Consider the following 23,407-nt stretch of genomic DNA (forward strand, 5'->3'; position numbering starts at 1 on the left):
GTCAGCTGCCTATCTTCTTCTTTCTCCACAAACTCACCGCTGCCCTTCTTCTCAGCAGCTGCCATCGTGTTCTCTGCATCTGGGAGCCTCAGGGCACGAGCAGGATTTTCCCAGGAGGGATGCATCAGGACTCCGTAAAAAGCCAGGCAAGTTGTCCTGGAACGCCTTCCATCCGCATGCCAAGAGTGAATTCCAGAGGCAGGAGAGTGGCAGCCACCCTCCTCCAGCAGTCTGCACGCTTCGCACACAAGCCCGCTTCTTTGCGCCTTCCTTCTTCGCCTCTTGCAAGCCACCGCGGATCTCTGGCTGCCGGAGGCGAAGAAGCGGCTTCTTCGCGCACAGCTGAGTGGAGCGCCGCTTCTGCCGAAAGACGCCGGGAAGCGGCTCTTCCCTTCGGCCAGCTCCGGAGCGCCGCGTTCTGCCTCTCTAGTCGCCTAGATCTTAGCGAAAAGCTTTTCCACTCCATTTCTCAAGGCGAAAGTCTAGCAGCACTGCTCACTTCCCCCGATCTTGCCACGAAGTGGGATTTGCTGCACATTGCAAGGACACTGCACTTTCCTGGGCAAGCTGCAAACTTGCTGGCAGATGGCCGTGCTCTCTGCCCACTCCTGCCCAGCTCTGGGTAGTAGCGGTCACGCTGCAGCCTGGCGAAGGTAAGAAACCTGGAGAGCTGCCACGCTGCATTAGGGCAGCTGAGCGGCTGAAAAGCAGCAAAGCTGAACAGCCTGCCTCAGCTTCAGTACTCTGCAATTGACTGAAGTTGAAAAACGAAGCAGCAGAGCAGCTGGCTTCTGTGCGCACTGAAGGCACTTGCAAGAATCCAGCAGCTGCTTCTTCACAAGCACAGTCAGCTGCCTATCTTCTTCTTTCTCCACAAACTCACCGCTGCCCTTCTTCTCAGCAGCTGCCATCGTGTTCTCTGCATCTGGGAGCCTCAGGGCACGAGCAGGATTTTCCCAGGAGGGATGCATCAGGACTCCGTAAAAAGCCAGGCAAGTTGTCCTGGAACGCCTTCCATCCGCATGCCAAGAGTGAATTCCAGAGGCAGGAGAGTGGCAGCCACCCTCCTCCAGCAGTCTGCACGCTTCGCACACAAGCCCGCTTCTTTGCGCCTTCCTTCTTCGCCTCTTGCAAGCCACCGCGGATCTCTGGCTGCCGGAGGCGAAGAAGCGGCTTCTTCGCGCACAGCTGAGTGGAGCGCCGCTTCTGCCGAAAGACGCCGGGAAGCGGCTCTTCCCTTCGGCCAGCTCCGGAGCGCCGCGTTCTGCCTCTCTAGTCGCCTAGATCTTAGCGAAAAGCTTTTCCACTCCATTTCTCAAGGCGAAAGTCTAGCAGCACTGCTCACTTCCCCCGATCTTGCCACGAAGTGGGATTTGCTGCACATTGCAAGGACACTGCACTTTCCTGGGCAAGCTGCAAACTTGCTGGCAGATGGCCGTGCTCTCTGCCCACTCCTGCCCAGCTCTGGGTAGTAGCGGTCACGCTGCAGCCTGGCGAAGGTAAGAAACCTGGAGAGCTGCCACGCTGCATTAGGGCAGCTGAGCGGCTGAAAAGCAGCAAAGCTGAACAGCCTGCCTCAGCTTCAGTACTCTGCGATTGACTGAAGTTGAAAAACGAAGCAGCAGAGCAGCTGGCTTCTGTGCGCACTGAAGGCACTTGCAAGAATCCAGCAGCTGCTTCTTCACAAGCACAGTCAGCTGCCTATCTTCTTCTTTCTCCACAAACTCACCGCTGCCCTTCTTCTCAGCAGCTGCCATCGTGTTCTCTGCATCTGGGAGCCTCAGGGCACGAGCAGGATTTTCCCAGGAGGGATGCATCAGGACTCCGTAAAAAGCCAGGCAAGTTGTCCTGGAACGCCTTCCATCCGCATGCCAAGAGTGAATTCCGCAGGCAGGAGAGTGGCAGCCACCCTCCTCCAGCAGTCTGCACGCTTCGCACACAAGCCCGCTTCTTTGCGCCTTCCTTCTTCGCCTCTTGCAAGCCACCGCGGATCTCTGGCTGCCGGAGGCGAAGAAGCGGCTTCTTCGCGCACAGCTGAGTGGAGCGCCGCTTCTGCCGAAAGACGCCGGGAAGCGGCTCTTCCCTTCGGCCAGCTCCGGAGCGCCGCGTTCTGCCGCTCTAGTCGCCTAGATCTTAGCGAAAAGCTTTTCCACTCCATTTCTCAAGGCGAAAGTCTAGCAGCACTGCTCACTTCCCCCGATCTTGCCACGAAGTGGGATTTGCTGCACATTGCAAGGACACTGCACTTTCCTGGGCAAGCTGCAAACTTGCTGGCAGATGGCCGTGCTCTCTGCCCACTCCTGCCCAGCTCTGGGTAGTAGCGGTCACGCTGCAGCCTGGCGAAGGTAAGAAACCTGGAGAGCTGCCACGCTGCATTAGGGCAGCTGAGCGGCTGAAAAGCAGCAAAGCTGAACAGCCTGCCTCAGCTTCAGTACTCTGCGATTGACTGAAGTTGAAAAACGAAGCAGCAGAGCAGCTGGCTTCTGTGCGCACTGAAGGCACTTGCAAGAATCCAGCAGCTGCTTCTTCACAAGCACAGTCAGCTGTCTATCTTCTTCTTTCTCCACAAACTCACCGCTGCCCTTCTTCTCAGCAGCTGCCATCGTGTTCTCTGCATCTGGGAGCCTCAGGGCACGAGCAGGATTTTCCCAGGAGGGATGCATCAGGACTCCGTAAAAAGCCAGGCAAGTTGTCCTGGAACGCCTTCCATCCGCATGCCAAGAGTGAATTCCGCAGGCAGGAGAGTGGCAGCCACCCTCCTCCAGCAGTCTGCACGCTTCGCACACAAGCCCGCTTCTTTGCGCCTTCCTTCTTCGCCTCTTGCAAGCCACCGCGGATCTCTGGCTGCCGGAGGCGAAGAAGCGGCTTCTTCGCGCACAGCTGAGTGGAGCGCCGCTTCTGCCGAAAGACGCCGGGAAGCGGCTCTTCCCTTCGGCCAGCTCCGGAGCGCCGCGTTCTGCCTCTCTAGTCGCCTAGATCTTAGCGAAAAGCTTTTCCACTCCATTTCTCAAGGCGAAAGTCTAGCAGCACTGCTCACTTCCCCCGATCTTGCCACGAAGTGGGATTTGCTGCACATTGCAAGGACACTGCACTTTCCTGGGCAAGCTGCAAACTTGCTGGCAGATGGCCGTGCTCTCTGCCCACTCCTGCCCAGCTCTGGGTAGTAGCGGTCACGCTGCAGCCTGGCGAAGGTAAGAAACCTGGAGAGCTGCCACGCTGCATTAGGGCAGCTGAGCGGCTGAAAAGCAGCAAAGCTGAACAGCCTGCCTCAGCTTCAGTACTCTGCGATTGACTGAAGTTGAAAAACGAAGCAGCAGAGCAGCTGGCTTCTGTGCGCACTGAAGGCACTTGCAAGAATCCAGCAGCTGCTTCTTCACAAGCACAGTCAGCTGCCTATCTTCTTCTTTCTTGACAAACTCACCGCTGCCCTTCTTCTCAGCAGCTGCCATCGTGTTCTCTGCATCTGGGAGCCTCAGGGCACGAGCAGGATTTTCCCAGGAGGGATGCATCAGGACTCCGTAAAAAGCCAGGCAAGTTGTCCTGGAACGCCTTCCATCCGCATGCCAAGAGTGAATTCCAGAGGCAGGAGAGTGGCAGCCACCCTCCTCCAGCAGTCTGCACGCTTCGCACACAAGCCCGCTTCTTTGCGCCTTCCTTCTTCGCCTCTTGCAAGCCACCGCGGATCTCTGGCTGCCGGAGGCGAAGAAGCGGCTTCTTCGCGCACAGCTGAGTGGAGCGCCGCTTCTGCCGAAAGACGCCGGGAAGCGGCTCTTCCCTTCGGCCAGCTCCGGAGCGCCGCGTTCTGCCTCTCTAGTCGCCTAGATCTTAGCGAAAAGCTTTTCCACTCCATTTCTCAAGGCGAAAGTCTAGCAGCACTGCTCACTTCCCCCGATCTTGCCACGAAGTGGGATTTGCTGCACATTGCAAGGACACTGCACTTTCCTGGGCAAGCTGCAAACTTGCTGGCAGATGGCCGTGCTCTCTGCCCACTCCTGCCCAGCTCTGGGTAGTAGCGGTCACGCTGCAGCCTGGCGAAGGTAAGAAACCTGGAGAGCTGCCACGCTGCATTAGGGCAGCTGAGCGGCTGAAAAGCAGCAAAGCTGAACAGCCTGCCTCAGCTTCAGTACTCTGCGATTGACTGAAGTTGAAAAACGAAGCAGCAGAGCAGCTGGCTTCTGTGCGCACTGAAGGCACTTGCAAGAATCCAGCAGCTGCTTCTTCACAAGCACAGTCAGCTGCCTATCTTCTTCTTTCTCCACAAACTCACCGCTGCCCTTCTTCTCAGCAGCTGCCATCGTGTTCTCTGCATCTGGGAGCCTCAGGGCACGAGCAGGATTTTCCCAGGAGGGATGCATCAGGACTCCGTAAAAAGCCAGGCAAGTTGTCCTGGAACGCCTTCCATCCGCATGCCAAGAGTGAATTCCAGAGGCAGGAGAGTGGCAGCCACCCTCCTCCAGCAGTCTGCACGCTTCGCACACAAGCCCGCTTCTTTGCGCCTTCCTTCTTCGCCTCTTGCAAGCCACCGCGGATCTCTGGCTGCCGGAGGCGAAGAAGCGGCTTCTTCGCGCACAGCTGAGTGGAGCGCCGCTTCTGCCGAAAGACGCCGGGAAGCGGCTCTTCCCTTCGGCCAGCTCCGGAGCGCCGCGTTCTGCCGCTCTAGTCGCCTAGATCTTAGCGAAAAGCTTTTCCACTCCATTTCTCAAGGCGAAAGTCTAGCAGCACTGCTCACTTCCCCCGATCTTGCCACGAAGTGGGATTTGCTGCACATTGCAAGGACACTGCACTTTCCTGGGCAAGCTGCAAACTTGCTGGCAGATGGCCGTGCTCTCTGCCCACTCCTGCCCAGCTCTGGGTAGTAGCGGTCACGCTGCAGCCTGGCGAAGGTAAGAAACCTGGAGAGCTGCCACGCTGCATTAGGGCAGCTGAGCGGCTGAAAAGCAGCAAAGCTGAACAGCCTGCCTCAGCTTCAGTACTCTGCGATTGACTGAAGTTGAAAAACGAAGCAGCAGAGCAGCTGGCTTCTGTGCGCACTGAAGGCACTTGCAAGAATCCAGCAGCTGCTTCTTCACAAGCACAGTCAGCTGCCTATCTTCTTCTTTCTCCACAAACTCACCGCTGCCCTTCTTCTCAGCAGCTGCCATCGTGTTCTCTGCATCTGGGAGCCTCAGGGCACGAGCAGGATTTTCCCAGGAGGGATGCATCAGGACTCCGTAAAAAGCCAGGCAAGTTGTCCTGGAACGCCTTCCATCCGCATGCCAAGAGTGAATTCCAGAGGCAGGAGAGTGGCAGCCACCCTCCTCCAGCAGTCTGCACGCTTCGCACACAAGCCCGCTTCTTTGCGCCTTCCTTCTTCGCCTCTTGCAAGCCACCGCGGATCTCTGGCTGCCGGAGGCGAAGAAGCGGCTTCTTCGCGCACAGCTGAGTGGAGCGCCGCTTCTGCCGAAAGACGCCGGGAAGCGGCTCTTCCCTTCGGCCAGCTCCGGAGCGCCGCGTTCTGCCGCTCTAGTCGCCTAGATCTTAGCGAAAAGCTTTTCCACTCCATTTCTCAAGGCGAAAGTCTAGCAGCACTGCTCACTTCCCCCGATCTTGCCACGAAGTGGGATTTGCTGCACATTGCAAGGACACTGCACTTTCCTGGGCAAGCTGCAAACTTGCTGGCAGATGGCCGTGCTCTCTGCCCACTCCTGCCCAGCTCTGGGTAGTAGCGGTCACGCTGCAGCCTGGCGAAGGTAAGAAACCTGGAGAGCTGCCACGCTGCATTAGGGCAGCTGAGCGGCTGAAAAGCAGCAAAGCTGAACAGCCTGCCTCAGCTTCAGTACTCTGCGATTGACTGAAGTTGAAAAACGAAGCAGCAGAGCAGCTGGCTTCTGTGCGCACTGAAGGCACTTGCAAGAATCCAGCAGCTGCTTCTTCACAAGCACAGTCAGCTGCCTATCTTCTTCTTTCTCCACAAACTCACCGCTGCCCTTCTTCTCAGCAGCTGCCATCGTGTTCTCTGCATCTGGGAGCCTCAGGGCACGAGCAGGATTTTCCCAGGAGGGATGCATCAGGACTCCGTAAAAAGCCAGGCAAGTTGTCCTGGAACGCCTTCCATCCGCATGCCAAGAGTGAATTCCGCAGGCAGGAGAGTGGCAGCCACCCTCCTCCAGCAGTCTGCACGCTTCGCACACAAGCCCGCTTCTTTGCGCCTTCCTTCTTCGCCTCTTGCAAGCCACCGCGGATCTCTGGCTGCCGGAGGCGAAGAAGCGGCTTCTTCGCGCACAGCTGAGTGGAGCGCCGCTTCTGCCGAAAGACGCCGGGAAGCGGCTCTTCCCTTCGGCCAGCTCCGGAGCGCCGCGTTCTGCCGCTCTAGTCGCCTAGATCTTAGCGAAAAGCTTTTCCACTCCATTTCTCAAGGCGAAAGTCTAGCAGCACTGCTCACTTCCCCCGATCTTGCCACGAAGTGGGATTTGCTGCACATTGCAAGGACACTGCACTTTCCTGGGCAAGCTGCAAACTTGCTGGCAGATGGCCGTGCTCTCTGCCCACTCCTGCCCAGCTCTGGGTAGTAGCGGTCACGCTGCAGCCTGGCGAAGGTAAGAAACCTGGAGAGCTGCCACGCTGCATTAGGGCAGCTGAGCGGCTGAAAAGCAGCAAAGCTGAACAGCCTGCCTCAGCTTCAGTACTCTGCAATTGACTGAAGTTGAAAAACGAAGCAGCAGAGCAGCTGGCTTCTGTGCGCACTGAAGGCACTTGCAAGAATCCAGCAGCTGCTTCTTCACAAGCACAGTCAGCTGCCTATCTTCTTCTTTCTCCACAAACTCACCGCTGCCCTTCTTCTCAGCAGCTGCCATCGTGTTCTCTGCATCTGGGAGCCTCAGGGCACGAGCAGGATTTTCCCAGGAGGGATGCATCAGGACTCCGTAAAAAGCCAGGCAAGTTGTCCTGGAACGCCTTCCATCCGCATGCCAAGAGTGAATTCCGCAGGCAGGAGAGTGGCAGCCACCCTCCTCCAGCAGTCTGCACGCTTCGCACACAAGCCCGCTTCTTTGCGCCTTCCTTCTTCGCCTCTTGCAAGCCACCGCGGATCTCTGGCTGCCGGAGGCGAAGAAGCGGCTTCTTCGCGCACAGCTGACTGGAGCGCCGCTTCTGCCGAAAGACGCCGGGAAGCGGCGCTTCCCTTCGGCCAGCTCCGGAGCGCCGCGTTCTGCCTCTCTAGTCGCCTAGATCTTAGCGAAAAGCTTTTCCACTCCATTTCTCAAGGCGAAAGTCTAGCAGCACTGCTCACTTCCCCCGATCTTGCCACGAAGTGGGATTTGCTGCACATTGCAAGGACACTGCACTTTCCTGGGCAAGCTGCAAACTTGCTGGCAGATGGCCGTGCTCTCTGCCCACTCCTGCCCAGCTCTGGGTAGTAGCGGTCACGCTGCAGCCTGGCGAAGGTAAGAAACCTGGAGAGCTGCCACGCTGCATTAGGGCAGCTGAGCGGCTGAAAAGCAGCAAAGCTGAACAGCCTGCCTCAGCTTCAGTACTCTGCGATTGACTGAAGTTGAAAAACGAAGCAGCAGAGCAGCTGGCTTCTGTGCGCACTGAAGGCACTTGCAAGAATCCAGCAGCTGCTTCTTCACAAGCACAGTCAGCTGCCTATCTTCTTCTTTCTCCACAAACTCACCGCTGCCCTTCTTCTCAGCAGCTGCCATCGTGTTCTCTGCATCTGGGAGCCTCAGGGCACGAGCAGGATTTTCCCAGGAGGGATGCATCAGGACTCCGTAAAAAGCCAGGCAAGTTGTCCTGGAACGCCTTCCATCCGCATGCCAAGAATGAATTCCGCAAGCAGGAGAGTGGCAGCCACCCTCCTCCAGCAGTCTGCACGCTTTGCACACAAGCCCGCTTCTTTGCGCCTTCCTTCTTCGCCTCTTGCAAGCCACCGCGGATCTCTGGCCGCCGGAGGCGAAGAAGCGGCTTCTTCGCGCACAGCTGAGTGGAGCGCCGCTTCTGCCGAAAGACGCCGGGAAGCGGCTCTTCCCTTCGGCCAGCTCCGGAGCGCCGCGTTCTGCCTCTCTAGTCGCCTAGATCTTAGCGAAAAGCTTTTCCACTCCATTTCTCAAGGCGAAAGTCTAGCAGCACTGCTCACTTCCCCCGATCTTGCCACGAAGTGGGATTTGCTGCACATTGCAAGGACACTGCACTTTCCTGGGCAAGCTGCAAACTTGCTGGCAGATGGCCGTGCTCTCTGCCCACTCCTGCCCAGCTCTGGGTAGTAGCGGTCACGCTGCAGCCTGGCGAAGGTAAGAAACCTGGAGAGCTGCCACGCTGCATTAGGGCAGCTGAGCGGCTGAAAAGCAGCAAAGCTGAACAGCCTGCCTCAGCTTCAGTACTCTGCAATTGACTGAAGTTGAAAAACGAAGCAGCAGAGAGGCTGGCTTCTGTGCGCACTGAAGGCACTTGCAAGAATCCAGCAGCTGCTTCTTCACAAGCACAGTCAGCTGCCTATCTTCTTCTTTCTCCACAAACTCACCGCTGCCCTTCTTCTCAGCAGCTGCCATCGTGTTCTCTGCATCTGGGAGCCTCAGGGCACGAGCAGGATTTTCCCAGGAGGGATGCATCAGGACTCCGTAAAAAGCCAGGCAAGTTGTCCTGGAACGCCTTCCATCCGCATGCCAAGAATGAATTCCAGAGGCAGGAGAGTGGCAGCCACCCTCCTCCAGCAGTCTGCACGCTTCGCACACAAGCCCGCTTCTTTGCGCCTTCCTTCTTCGCCTCTTGCAAGCCACCGCGGATCTCTGGCTGCCGGAGGCGAAGAAGCGGCTTCTTCGCGCACAGCTGAGTGGAGCGCCGCTTCTGCCGAAAGACGCCGGGAAGCGGCTCTTCCCTTCGGCCAGCTCCGGAGCGCCGCGTTCTGCCTCTCTAGTCGCCTAGATCTTAGCGAAAAGCTTTTCCACTCCATTTCTCAAGGCGAAAGTCTAGCAGCACTGCTCACTTCCCCCGATCTTGCCACGAAGTGGGATTTGCTGCACATTGCAAGGACACTGCACTTTCCTGGGCAAGCTGCAAACTTGCTGGCAGATGGCCGTGCTCTCTGCCCACTCCTGCCCAGCTCTGGGTAGTAGCGGTCACGCTGCAGCCTGGCGAAGGTAAGAAACCTGGAGAGCTGCCACGCTGCATTAGGGCAGCTGAGCGGCTGAAAAGCAGCAAAGCTGAACAGCCTGCCTCAGCTTCAGTACTCTGCGATTGACTGAAGTTGAAAAACGAAGCAGCAGAGCAGCTGGCTTCTGTGCGCACTGAAGGCACTTGCAAGAATCCAGCAGCTGCTTCTTCACAAGCACAGTCAGCTGCCTATCTTCTTCTTTCTTGACAAACTCACCGCTGCCCTTCTTCTCAGCAGCTGCCATCGTGTTCTCTGCATCTGGGAGCCTCAGGGCACGAGCAGGATTTTCCCAGGAGGGATGCATCAGGACTCCGTAAAAAGCCAGGCAAGTTGTCCTGGAACGCCTTCCATCCGCATGCCAAGAATGAATTCCAGAGGCAGGAGAGTGGCAGCCACCCTCCTCCAGCAGTCTGCACGCTTCGCACACAAGCCCGCTTCTTTGCGCCTTCCTTCTTCGCCTCTTGCAAGCCACCGCGGATCTCTGGCTGCCGGAGGCGAAGAAGCGGCTTCTTCGCGCACAGCTGAGTGGAGCGCCGCTTCTGCCGAAAGACGCCGGGAAGCGGCTCTTCCCTTCGGCCAGCTCCGGAGCGCCGCGTTCTGCCTCTCTAGTCGCCTAGATCTTAGCGAAAAGCTTTTCCACTCCATTTCTCAAGGCGAAAGTCTAGCAGCACTGCTCACTTCCCCCGATCTTGCCACGAAGTGGGATTTGCTGCACATTGCAAGGACACTGCACTTTCCTGGGCAAGCTGCAAACTTGCTGGCAGATGGCCGTGCTCTCTGCCCACTCCTGCCCAGCTCTGGGTAGTAGCGGTCACGCTGCAGCCTGGCGAAGGTAAGAAACCTGGAGAGCTGCCACGCTGCATTAGGGCAGCTGAGCGGCTGAAAAGCAGCAAAGCTGAACAGCCTGCCTCAGCTTCAGTACTCTGCGATTGACTGAAGTTGAAAAACGAAGCAGCAGAGCAGCTGGCTTCTGTGCGCACTGAAGGCACTTGCAAGAATCCAGCAGCTGCTTCTTCACAAGCACAGTCAGCTGCCTATCTTCTTCTTTCTCCACAAACTCACCGCTGCCCTTCTTCTCAGCAGCTGCCATCGTGTTCTCTGCATCTGGGAGCCTCAGGGCACGAGCAGGATTTTCCCAGGAGGGATGCATCAGGACTCCGTAAAAAGCCAGGCAAGTTGTCCTGGAACGCCTTCCATCCGCATGCCAAGAATGAATTCCGCAGGCAGGAGAGTGGCAGCCACCCTCCTCCAGCAGTCTGCATGCTTCGCACACAAGCCCGCTTCTTTGCGCCTTCCTTCTTCGCCTCTTGCAAGCCACCGCGGATCTCTGGCTGCCGGAGGCGAAGAAGCGGCTTCTTCGCGCACAGCTGAGTGGAGCGCCGCTTCTGCCGAAAGACGCCGGGAAGCGGCTCTTCCCTTCGGCCAGCTCCGGAGCGCCGCGTTCTGCCTCTCTAGTCGCCTAGATCTTAGCGAAAAGCTTTTCCACTCCATTTCTCAAGGCGAAAGTCTAGCAGCACTGCTCACTTCCCCCGATCTTGCCACGAAGTGGGATTTGCTGCACATTGCAAGGACACTGCACTTTCCTGGGCAAGCTGCAAACTTGCTGGCAGATGGCCGTGCTCTCTGCCCACTCCTGCCCAGCTCTGGGTAGTAGCGGTCACGCTGCAGCCTGGCGAAGGTAAGAAACCTGGAGAGCTGCCACGCTGCATTAGGGCAGCTGAGCGGCTGAAAAGCAGCAAAGCTGAACAGCCTGCCTCAGCTTCAGTACTCTGCGATTGACTGAAGTTGAAAAACGAAGCAGCAGAGCAGCTGGCTTCTGTGCGCACTGAAGGCACTTGCAAGAATCCAGCAGCTGCTTCTTCACAAGCACAGTCAGCTGCCTATCTTCTTCTTTCTCCACAAACTCACCGCTGCCCTTCTTCTCAGCAGCTGCCATCGTGTTCTCTGCATCTGGGAGCCTCAGGGCACGAGCAGGATTTTCCCAGGAGGGATGCATCAGGACTCCGTAAAAAGCCAGGCAAGTTGTCCTGGAACGCCTTCCATCCGCATGCCAAGAATGAATTCCGCAGGCAGGAGAGTGGCAGCCACCCTCCTCCAGCAGTCTGCACGCTTCGCACACAAGCCCGCTTCTTTGCGCCTTCCTTCTTCGCCTCTTGCAAGCCACCGCGGATCTCTGGCCGCCGGAGGCGAAGAAGCGGCTTCTTCGCGCACAGCTGAGTGGAGCGCCGCTTCTGCCGAAAGACGCCGGGAAGCGGCTCTTCCCTTCGGCCAGCTCCGGAGCGCCGCGTTCTGCCTCTCTAGTCGCCTAGATCTTAGCGAAAAGCTTTTCCACTCCATTTCTCAAGGCGAAAGTCTAGCAGCACTGCTCACTTCCCCCGATCTTGCCACGAAGTGGGATTTGCTGCACATTGCAAGGACACTGCACTTTCCTGGGCAAGCTGCAAACTTGCTGGCAGATGGCCGTGCTCTCTGCCCACTCCTGCCCAGCTCTGGGTAGTAGCGGTCACGCTGCAGCCTGGCGAAGGTAAGAAACCTGGAGAGCTGCCACGCTGCATTAGGGCAGCTGAGCGGCTGAAAAGCAGCAAAGCTGAACAGCCTGCCTCAGCTTCAGTACTCTGCGATTGACTGAAGTTGAAAAACGAAGCAGCAGAGCAGCTGGCTTCTGTGCGCACTGAAGGCACTTGCAAGAATCCAGCAGCTGCTTCTTCACAAGCACAGTCAGCTGCCTATCTTCTTCTTTCTTGACAAACTCACCGCTGCCCTTCTTCTCAGCAGCTGCCATCGTGTTCTCTGCATCTGGGAGCCTCAGGGCACGAGCAGGATTTTCCCAGGAGGGATGCATCAGGACTCCGTAAAAAGCCAGGCAAGTTGTCCTGGAACGCCTTCCATCCGCATGCCAAGAATGAATTCCGCAGGCAGGAGAGTGGCAGCCACCCTCCTCCAGCAGTCTGCACGCTTCGCACACAAGCCCGCTTCTTTGCGCCTTCCTTCTTCGCCTCTTGCAAGCCACCGCGGATCTCTGGCTGCCGGAGGCGAAGAAGCGGCTTCTTCGCGCACAGCTGAGTGGAGCGCCGCTTCTGCCGAAAGACGCCGGGAAGCGGCGCTTCCCTTCGGCCAGCTCCGGAGCGCCGCGTTCTGCCTCTCTAGTCGCCTAGATCTTAGCGAAAAGCTTTTCCACTCCATTTCTCAAGGCGAAAGTCTAGCAGCACTGCTCACTTCCCCCGATCTTGCCACGAAGTGGGATTTGCTGCACATTGCAAGGACACTGCACTTTCCTGGGCAAGCTGCAAACTTGCTGGCAGATGGCCGTGCTCTCTGCCCACTCCTGCCCAGCTCTGGGTAGTAGCGGTCACGCTGCAGCCTGGCGAAGGTAAGAAACCTGGAGAGCTGCCACGCTGCATTAGGGCAGCTGAGCGGCTGAAAAGCAGCAAAGCTGAACAGCCTGCCTCAGCTTCAGTACTCTGCGATTGACTGAAGTTGAAAAACGAAGCAGCAGAGCAGCTGGCTTCTGTGCGCACTGAAGGCACTTGCAAGAATCCAGCAGCTGCTTCTTCACAAGCACAGTCAGCTGCCTATCTTCTTCTTTCTCCACAAACTCACCGCTGCCCTTCTTCTCAGCAGCTGCCATCGTGTTCTCTGCATCTGGGAGCCTCAGGGCACGAGCAGGATTTTCCCAGGAGGGATGCATCAGGACTCCGTAAAAAGCCAGGCAAGTTGTCCTGGAACGCCTTCCATCCGCATGCCAAGAATGAATTCCGCAGGCAGGAGAGTGGCAGCCACCCTCCTCCAGCAGTCTGCACGCTTCGCACACAAGCCCGCTTCTTTGCCCCTTCCTTCTTCGCCTCTTGCAAGCCACCGCGGATCTCTGGCTGCCGGAGGCGAAGAAGCGGCTTCTTCGCGCACAGCTGAGTGGAGCGCCGCTTCTGCCGAAAGACGCCGGGAAGCGGCTCTTCCCTTCGGCCAGCTCCGGAGCGCCGCGTTCTGCCTCTCTAGTCGCCTAGATCTTAGCGAAAAGCTTTTCCACTCCATTTCTCAAGGCGAAAGTCTAGCAGCACTGCTCACTTCCCCCGATCTTGCCACGAAGTGGGATTTGCTGCACATTGCAAGGACACTGCACTTTCCTGGGCAAGCTGCAAACTTGCTGGCAGATGGCCGTGCTCTCTGCCCACTCCTGCCCAGCTCTGGGTAGTAGCGGTCACGCTGCAGCCTGGCGAAGGTAAGAAACCTGGAGAGCTGCCACGCTGCATTAGGGCAGCTGAGCGGCTGAAAAGCAGCAAAGCTGAACAGCCTGCCTCAGCTTCAGTACTCTGCGATTGACTGAAGTTGAAAAACGAAGCAGCAGAGCAGCTGGCTTCTGTGCGCACTGAAGGCACTTGCAAGAATCCAGCAGCTGCTTCTTCACAAGCACAGTCAGCTGCCTATCTTCTTCTTTCTCCACAAACTCACCGCTGCCCTTCTTCTCAGCAGCTGCCATCGTGTTCTCTGCATCTGGGAGCCTCAGGGCACGAGCAGGATTTTCCCAGGAGGGATGCATCAGGACTCCGTAAAAAGCCAGGCAAGTTGTCCTGGAACGCCTTCCATCCGCATGCCAAGAGTGAATTCCGCAGGCAGGAGAGTGGCAGCCACCCTCCTCCAGCAGTCTGCACGCTTCGCACACAAGCCCGCTTCTTTGCGCCTTCCTTCTTCGCCTCTTGCAAGCCACCGCGGATCTCTGGCTGCCGGAGGCGAAGAAGCGGCTTCTTCGCGCACAGCTGAGTGGAGCGCCGCTTCTGCCGAAAGACGCCGGGAAGCGGCTCTTCCCTTCGGCCAGCTCCGGAGCGCCGCGTTCTGCCTCTCTAGTCGCCTAGATCTTAGCGAAAAGCTTTTCCACTCCATTTCTCAAGGCGAAAGTCTAGCAGCACTGCTCACTTCCCCCGATCTTGCCACGAAGTGGGATTTGCTGCACATTGCAAGGACACTGCACTTTCCTGGGCAAGCTGCAAACTTGCTGGCAGATGGCCGTGCTCTCTGCCCACTCCTGCCCAGCTCTGGGTAGTAGCGGTCACGCTGCAGCCTGGCGAAGGTAAGAAACCTGGAGAGCTGCCACGCTGCATTAGGGCAGCTGAGCGGCTGAAAAGCAGCAAAGCTGAACAGCCTGCCTCAGCTTCAGTACTCTGCGATTGACTGAAGTTGAAAAACGAAGCAGCAGAGCAGCTGGCTTCTGTGCGCACTGAAGGCACTTGCAAGAATCCAGCAGCTGCTTCTTCACAAGCACAGTCAGCTGCCTATCTTCTTCTTTCTCCACAAACTCACCGCTGCCCTTCTTCTCAGCAGCTGCCATCGTGTTCTCTGCATCTGGGAGCCTCAGGGCACGAGCAGGATTTTCCCAGGAGGGATGCATCAGGACTCCGTAAAAAGCCAGGCAAGTTGTCCTGGAACGCCTTCCATCCGCATGCCAAGAATGAATTCCGCAGGCAGGAGAGTGGCAGCCACCCTCCTCCAGCAGTCTGCACGCTTCGCACACAAGCCCGCTTCTTTGCGCCTTCCTTCTTCGCCTCTTGCAAGCCACCGCGGATCTCTGGCTGCCGGAGGCGAAGAAGCGGCTTCTTCGCGCACAGCTGACTGGAGCGCCGCTTCTGCCGAAAGACGCCGGGAAGCGGCGCTTCCCTTCGGCCAGCTCCGGAGCGCCGCGTTCTGCCTCTCTAGTCGCCTAGATCTTAGCGAAAAGCTTTTCCACTCCATTTCTCAAGGCGAAAGTCTAGCAGCACTGCTCACTTCCCCCGATCTTGCCACGAAGTGGGATTTGCTGCACATTGCAAGGACACTGCACTTTCCTGGGCAAGCTGCAAACTTGCTGGCAGATGGCCGTGCTCTCTGCCCACTCCTGCCCAGCTCTGGGTAGTAGCGGTCACGCTGCAGCCTGGCGAAGGTAAGAAACCTGGAGAGCTGCCACGCTGCATTAGGGCAGCTGAGCGGCTGAAAAGCAGCAAAGCTGAACAGCCTGCCTCAGCTTCAGTACTCTGCGATTGACTGAAGTTGAAAAACGAAGCAGCAGAGCAGCTGGCTTCTGTGCGCACTGAAGGCACTTGCAAGAATCCAGCAGCTGCTTCTTCACAAGCACAGTCAGCTGCCTATCTTCTTCTTTCTTGACAAACTCACCGCTGCCCTTCTTCTCAGCAGCTGCCATCGTGTTCTCTGCATCTGGGAGCCTCAGGGCACGAGCAGGATTTTCCCAGGAGGGATGCATCAGGACTCCGTAAAAAGCCAGGCAAGTTGTCCTGGAACGCCTTCCATCCGCATGCCAAGAGTGAATTCCAGAGGCAGGAGAGTGGCAGCCACCCTCCTCCAGCAGTCTGCACGCTTCGCACACAAGCCCGCTTCTTTGCGCCTTCCTTCTTCGCCTCTTGCAAGCCACCGCGGATCTCTGGCTGCCGGAGGCGAAGAAGCGGCTTCTTCGCGCACAGCTGAGTGGAGCGCCGCTTCTGCCGAAAGACGCCGGGAAGCGGCTCTTCCCTTCGGCCAGCTCCGGAGCGCCGCGTTCTGCCGCTCTAGTCGCCTAGATCTTAGCGAAAAGCTTTTCCACTCCATTTCTCAAGGCGAAAGTCTAGCAGCACTGCTCACTTCCCCCGATCTTGCCACGAAGTGGGATTTGCTGCACATTGCAAGGACACTGCACTTTCCTGGGCAAGCTGCAAACTTGCTGGCAGATGGCCGTGCTCTCTGCCCACTCCTGCCCAGCTCTGGGTAGTAGCGGTCACGCTGCAGCCTGGCGAAGGTAAGAAACCTGGAGAGCTGCCACGCTGCATTAGGGCAGCTGAGCGGCTGAAAAGCAGCAAAGCTGAACAGCCTGCCTCAGCTTCAGTACTCTGCGATTGACTGAAGTTGAAAAACGAAGCAGCAGAGCAGCTGGCTTCTGTGCGCACTGAAGGCACTTGCAAGAATCCAGCAGCTGCTTCTTCACAAGCACAGTCAGCTGCCTATCTTCTTCTTTCTCCACAAACTCACCGCTGCCCTTCTTCTCAGCAGCTGCCATCGTGTTCTCTGCATCTGGGAGCCTCAGGGCACGAGCAGGATTTTCCCAGGAGGGATGCATCAGGACTCCGTAAAAAGCCAGGCAAGTTGTCCTGGAACGCCTTCCATCCGCATGCCAAGAGTGAATTCCAGAGGCAGGAGAGTGGCAGCCACCCTCCTCCAGCAGTCTGCACGCTTCGCACACAAGCCCGCTTCTTTGCGCCTTCCTTCTTCGCCTCTTGCAAGCCACCGCGGATCTCTGGCTGCCGGAGGCGAAGAAGCGGCTTCTTCGCGCACAGCTGAGTGGAGCGCCGCTTCTGCCGAAAGACGCCGGGAAGCGGCTCTTCCCTTCGGCCAGCTCCGGAGCGCCGCGTTCTGCCTCTCTAGTCGCCTAGATCTTAGCGAAAAGCTTTTCCACTCCATTTCTCAAGGCGAAAGTCTAGCAGCACTGCTCACTTCCCCCGATCTTGCCACGAAGTGGGATTTGCTGCACATTGCAAGGACACTGCACTTTCCTGGGCAAGCTGCAAACTTGCTGGCAGATGGCCGTGCTCTCTGCCCACTCCTGCCCAGCTCTGGGTAGTAGCGGTCACGCTGCAGCCTGGCGAAGGTAAGAAACCTGGAGAGCTGCCACGCTGCATTAGGGCAGCTGAGCGGCTGAAAAGCAGCAAAGCTGAACAGCCTGCCTCAGCTTCAGTACTCTGCGATTGACTGAAGTTGAAAAACGAAGCAGCAGAGCAGCTGGCTTCTGTGCGCACTGAAGGCACTTGCAAGAATCCAGCAGCTGCTTCTTCACAAGCACAGTCAGCTGCCTATCTTCTTCTTTCTCCACAAACTCACCGCTGCCCTTCTTCTCAGCAGCTGCCATCGTGTTCTCTGCATCTGGGAGCCTCAGGGCACGAGCAGGATTTTCCCAGGAGGGATGCATCAGGACTCCGTAAAAAGCCAGGCAAGTTGTCCTGGAACGCCTTCCATCCGCATGCCAAGAATGAATTCCGCAAGCAGGAGAGTGGCAGCCACCCTCCTCCAGCAGTCTGCACGCTTCGCACACAAGCCCGCTTCTTTGCGCCTTCCTTCTTCGCCTCTTGCAAGCCACCGCGGATCTCTGGCTGCCGGAGGCGAAGAAGCGGCTTCTTCGCGCACAGCTGAGTGGAGCGCCGCTTCTGCCGAAAGACGCCGGGAAGCGGCTCTTCCCTTCGGCCAGCTCCGGAGCGCCGCGTTCTGCCTCTCTAGTCGCCTAGATCTTAGCGAAAAGCTTTTCCACTCCATTTCTCAAGGCGAAAGTCTAGCAGCACTGCTCACTTCCCCCGATCTTGCCACGAAGTGGGATTTGCTGCACATTGCAAGGACACTGCACTTTCCTGGGCAAGCTGCAAACTTGCTGGCAGATGGCCGTGCTCTCTGCCCACTCCTGCCCAGCTCTGGGTAGTAGCGGTCACGCTGCAGCCTGGCGAAGGTAAGAAACCTGGAGAGCTGCCACGCTGCATTAGGGCAGCTGAGCGGCTGAAAAGCAGCAAAGCTGAACAGCCTGCCTCAGCTTCAGTACTCTGCGATTGACTGAAGTTGAAAAACGAAGCAGCAGAGCAGCTGGCTTCTGTGCGCACTGAAGGCACTTGCAAGAATCCAGCAGCTGCTTCTTCACAAGCACAGTCAGCTGCCTATCTTCTTCTTTCTCCACAAACTCACCGCTGCCCTTCTTCTCAGCAGCTGCCATCGTGTTCTCTGCATCTGGGAGCCTCAGGGCACGAGCAGGATTTTCCCAGGAGGGATGCATCAGGACTCCGTAAAAAGCCAGGCAAGTTGTCCTGGAACGCCTTCCATCCGCATGCCAAGAATGAATTCCAGAGGCAGGAGAGTGGCAGCCACCCTCCTCCAGCAGTCTGCACGCTTCGCACACAAGCCCGCTTCTTTGCGCCTTCCTTCTTCGCCTCTTGCAAGCCACCGCGGATCTCTGGCTGCCGGAGGCGAAGAAGCGGCTTCTTCGCGCACAGCTGAGTGGAGCGCCGCTTCTGCCGAAAGACGCCGGGAAGCGGCTCTTCCCTTCGGCCAGCTCCGGAGCGCCGCGTTCTGCCTCTCTAGTCGCCTAGATCTTAGCGAAAAGCTTTTCCACTCCATTTCTCAAGGCGAAAGTCTAGCAGCACTGCTCACTTCCCCCGATCTTGCCACGAAGTGGGATTTGCTGCACATTGCAAGGACACTGCACTTTCCTGGGCAAGCTGCAAACTTGCTGGCAGATGGCCGTGCTCTCTGCCCACTCCTGCCCAGCTCTGGGTAGTAGCGGTCACGCTGCAGCCTGGCGAAGGTAAGAAACCTGGAGAGCTGCCACGCTGCATTAGGGCAGCTGAGCGGCTGAAAAGCAGCAAAGCTGAACAGCCTGCCTCAGCTTCAGTACTCTGCGATTGACTGAAGTTGAAAAACGAAGCAGCAGAGCAGCTGGCTTCTGTGCGCACTGAAGGCACTTGCAAGAATCCAGCAGCTGCTTCTTCACAAGCACAGTCAGCTGCCTATCTTCTTCTTTCTCCACAAACTCACCGCTGCCCTTCTTCTCAGCAGCTGCCATCGTGTTCTCTGCATCTGGGAGCCTCAGGGCACGAGCAGGATTTTCCCAGGAGGGATGCATCAGGACTCCGTAAAAAGCCAGGCAAGTTGTCCTGGAACGCCTTCCATCCGCATGCCAAGAATGAATTCCGCAGGCAGGAGAGTGGCAGCCACCCTCCTCCAGCAGTCTGCACGCTTCGCACACAAGCCCGCTTCTTTGCGCCTTCCTTCTTCGCCTCTTGCAAGCCACCGCGGATCTCTGGCTGCCGGAGGCGAAGAAGCGGCTTCTTCGCGCACAGCTGAGTGGAGCGCCGCTTCTGCCGAAAGACGCCGGGAAGCGGCTCTTCCCTTCGGCCAGCTCCGGAGCGCCGCGTTCTGCCTCTCTAGTCGCCTAGATCTTAGCGAAAAGCTTTTCCACTCCATTTCTCAAGGCGAAAGTCTAGCAGCACTGCTCACTTCCCCCGATCTTGCCACGAAGTGGGATTTGCTGCACATTGCAAGGACACTGCACTTTCCTGGGCAAGCTGCAAACTTGCTGGCAGATGGCCGTGCTCTCTGCCCACTCCTGCCCAGCTCTGGGTAGTAGCGGTCACGCTGCAGCCTGGCGAAGGTAAGAAACCTGGAGAGCTGCCACGCTGCATTAGGGCAGCTGAGCGGCTGAAAAGCAGCAAAGCTGAACAGCCTGCCTCAGCTTCAGTACTCTGCAATTGACTGAAGTTGAAAAACGAAGCAGCAGAGCAGCTGGCTTCTGTGCGCACTGAAGGCACTTGCAAGAATCCAGCAGCTGCTTCTTCACAAGCACAGTCAGCTGCCTATCTTCTTCTTTCTCCACAAACTCACCGCTGCCCTTCTTCTCAGCAGCTGCCATCGTGTTCTCTGCATCTGGGAGCCTCAGGGCACGAGCAGGATTTTCCCAGGAGGGATGCATCAGGACTCCGTAAAAAGCCAGGCAAGTTGTCCTGGAACGCCTTCCATCCGCATGCCAAGAGTGAATTCCAGAGGCAGGAGAGTGGCAGCCACCCTCCTCCAGCAGTCTGCACGCTTCGCACACAAGCCCGCTTCTTTGCGCCTTCCTTCTTCGCCTCTTGCAAGCCACCGCGGATCTCTGGCTGCCGGAGGCGAAGAAGCGGCTTCTTCGCGCACAGCTGAGTGGAGCGCCGCTTCTGCCGAAAGACGCCGGGAAGCGGCTCTTCCCTTCGGCCACCTCCGGAGCGCCGCGTTCTGCCTCTCTAGTCGCCTAGATCTTAGCGAAAAGCTTTTCCACTCCATTTCTCAAGGCGAAAGTCTAGCAGCACTGCTCACTTCCCCCGATCTTGCCACGAGGTGGGATTTGCTGCACATTGCAAGGACACTGCACTTTCCTGGGCAAGCTGCAAACTTGCTGGCAGATGGCCGTGCTCTCTGCCCACTCCTGCCCAGCTCTGGGTAGTAGCGGTCACGCTGCAGCCTGGCGAAGGTAAGAAACCTGGAGAGCTGCCACGCTGCATTAGGGCAGCTGAGCGGCTGAAAAGCAGCAAAGCTGAACAGCCTGCCTCAGCTTCAGTACTCTGCGATTGACTGTAGTTGAAAAACGAAGCAGCAGAGCAGCTGGCTTCTGTGCGCACTGAAGGCACTTGCAAGAATCCAGCAGCTGCTTCTTCACAAGCACAGTCAGCTGCCTATCTTCTTCTTTCTCCACAAACTCACCGCTGCCCTTCTTCTCAGCAGCTGCCATCGTGTTCTCTGCATCTGGGAGCCTCAGGGCACGAGCAGGATTTTCCCAGGAGGGATGCATCAGGACTCCGTAAAAAGCCAGGCAAGTTGTCCTGGAACGCCTTCCATCCGCATGCCAAGAATGAATTCCAGAGGCAGGAGAGTGGCAGCCACCCTCCTCCAGCAGTCTGCACGCTTCGCACACAAGCCCGCTTCTTTGCGCCTTCCTTCTTCGCCTCTTGCAAGCCACCGCGGATCTCTGGCTGCCGGAGGCGAAGAAGCGGCTTCTTCGCGCACAGCTGACTGGAGCGCCGCTTCTGCCGAAAGACGCCGGGAAGCGGCTCTTCCCTTCGGCCACCTCCGGAGCGCCGCGTTCTGCCTCTCTAGTCGCCTAGATCTTAGCGAAAAGCTTTTCCACTCCATTTCTCAAGGCGAAAGTCTAGCAGCACTGCTCACTTCCCCCGATCTTGCCACGAAGTGGGATTTGCTGCACATTGCAAGGACACTGCACTTTCCTGGGCAAGCTGCAAACTTGCTGGCAGATGGCCGTGCTCTCTGCCCACTCCTGCCCAGCTCTGGGTAGTAGCGGTCACGCTGCAGCCTGGCGAAGGTAAGAAACCTGGAGAGCTGCCACGCTGCATTAGGGCAGCTGAGCGGCTGAAAAGCAGCAAAGCTGAACAGCCTGCCTCAGCTTCAGTACTCTGCGATTGACTGAAGTTGAAAAACGAAGCAGCAGAGCAGCTGGCTTCTGTGCGCACTGAAGGCACTTGCAAGAATCCAGCAGCTGCTTCTTCACAAGCACAGTCAGCTGCCTATCTTCTTCTTTCTCCACAAACTCACCGCTGCCCTTCTTCTCAGCAGCTGCCATCGTGTTCTCTGCATCTGGGAGCCTCAGGGCACGAGCAGGATTTTCCCAGGAGGGATGCATCAGGACTCCGTAAAAAGCCAGGCAAGTTGTCCTGGAACGCCTTCCATCCGCATGCCAAGAGTGAATTCCAGAGGCAGGAGAGTGGCAGCCACCCTCCTCCAGCAGTCTGCACGCTTCGCACACAAGCCCGCTTCTTTGCGCCTTCCTTCTTCGCCTCTTGCAAGCCACCGCGGATCTCTGGCTGCCGGAGGCGAAGAAGCGGCTTCTTCGCGCACAGCTGAGTGGAGCGCCGCTTCTGCCGAAAGACGCCGGGAAGCGGCTCTTCCCTTCGGCCAGCTCCGGAGCGCCGCGTTCTGCCTCTCTAGTCGCCTAGATCTTAGCGAAAAGCTTTTCCACTCCATTTCTCAAGGCGAAAGTCTAGCAGCACTGCTCACTTCCCCCGATCTTGCCACGAAGTGGGATTTGCTGCACATTGCAAGGACACTGCACTTTCCTGGGCAAGCTGCAAACTTGCTGGCAGATGGCCGTGCTCTCTGCCCACTCCTGCCCAGCTCTGGGTAGTAGCGGTCACGCTGCAGCCTGGCGAAGGTAAGAAACCTGGAGAGCTGCCACGCTGCATTAGGGCAGCTGAGCGGCTGAAAAGCAGCAAAGCTGAACAGCCTGCCTCAGCTTCAGTACTCTGCAATTGACTGAAGTTGAAAAACGAAGCAGCAGAGCAGCTGGCTTCTGTGCGCACTGAAGGCACTTGCAAGAATCCAGCAGCTGCTTCTTCACAAGCACAGTCAGCTGCCTATCTTCTTCTTTCTCCACAAACTCACCGCTGCCCTTCTTCTCAGCAGCTGCCATCGTGTTCTCTGCATCTGGGAGCCTCAGGGCACGAGCAGGATTTTCCCAGGAGGGATGCATCAGGACTCCGTAAAAAGCCAGGCAAGTTGTCCTGGAACGCCTTCCATCCGCATGCCAAGAGTGAATTCCAGAGGCAGGAGAGTGGCAGCCACCCTCCTCCAGCAGTCTGCACGCTTCGCACACAAGCCCGCTTCTTTGCGCCTTCCTTCTTCGCCTCTTGCAAGCCACCGCGGATCTCTGGCTGCCGGAGGCGAAGAAGCGGCTTCTTCGCGCACAGCTGAGTGGAGCGCCGCTTCTGCCGAAAGACGCCGGGAAGCGGCTCTTCCCTTCGGCCACCTCCGGAGCGCCGCGTTCTGCCTCTCTAGTCGCCTAGATCTTAGCGAAAAGCTTTTCCACTCCATTTCTCAAGGCGAAAGTCTAGCAGCACTGCTCACTTCCCCCGATCTTGCCACGAAGTGGGATTTGCTGCACATTGCAAGGACACTGCACTTTCCTGGGCAAGCTGCAAACTTGCTGGCAGATGGCCGTGCTCTCTGCCCACTCCTGCCCAGCTCTGGGTAGTAGCGGTCACGCTGCAGCCTGGCGAAGGTAAGAAACCTGGAGAGCTGCCACGCTGCATTAGGGCAGCTGAGCGGCTGAAAAGCAGCAAAGCTGAACAGCCTGCCTCAGCTTCAGTACTCTGCGATTGACTGAAGTTGAAAAACGAAGCAGCAGAGCAGCTGGCTTCTGTGCGCACTGAAGGCACTTGCAAGAATCCAGCAGCTGCTTCTTCACAAGCACAGTCAGCTGCCTATCTTCTTCTTTCTCCACAAACTCACCGCTGCCCTTCTTCTCAGCAGCTGCCATCGTGTTCTCTGCATCTGGGAGCCTCAGGGCACGAGCAGGATTTTCCCAGGAGGGATGCATCAGGACTCCGTAAAAAGCCAGGCAAGTTGTCCTGGAACGCCTTCCATCCGCATGCCAAGAGTGAATTCCAGAGGCAGGAGAGTGGCAGCCACCCTCCTCCAGCAGTCTGCACGCTTCGCACACAAGCCCGCTTCTTTGCGCCTTCCTTCTTCGCCTCTTGCAAGCCACCGCGGATCTCTGGCTGCCGGAGGCGAAGAAGCGGCTTCTTCGCGCACAGCTGAGTGGAGCGCCGCTTCTGCCGAAAGACGCCGGGAAGCGGCTCTTCCCTTCGGCCAGCTCCGGAGCGCCGCGTTCTGCCTCTCTAGTCGCCTAGATCTTAGCGAAAAGCTTTTCCACTCCATTTCTCAAGGCGAAAGTCTAGCAGCACTGCTCACTTCCCCCGATCTTGCCACGAAGTGGGATTTGCTGCACATTGCAAGGACACTGCACTTTCCTGGGCA

This window comes from Vidua macroura, chromosome 4, assembly GCF_024509145.1.
Source record: "Vidua macroura isolate BioBank_ID:100142 chromosome 4, ASM2450914v1, whole genome shotgun sequence".
NCBI classification, from domain to species: domain Eukaryota; kingdom Metazoa; phylum Chordata; class Aves; order Passeriformes; family Viduidae; genus Vidua; species Vidua macroura.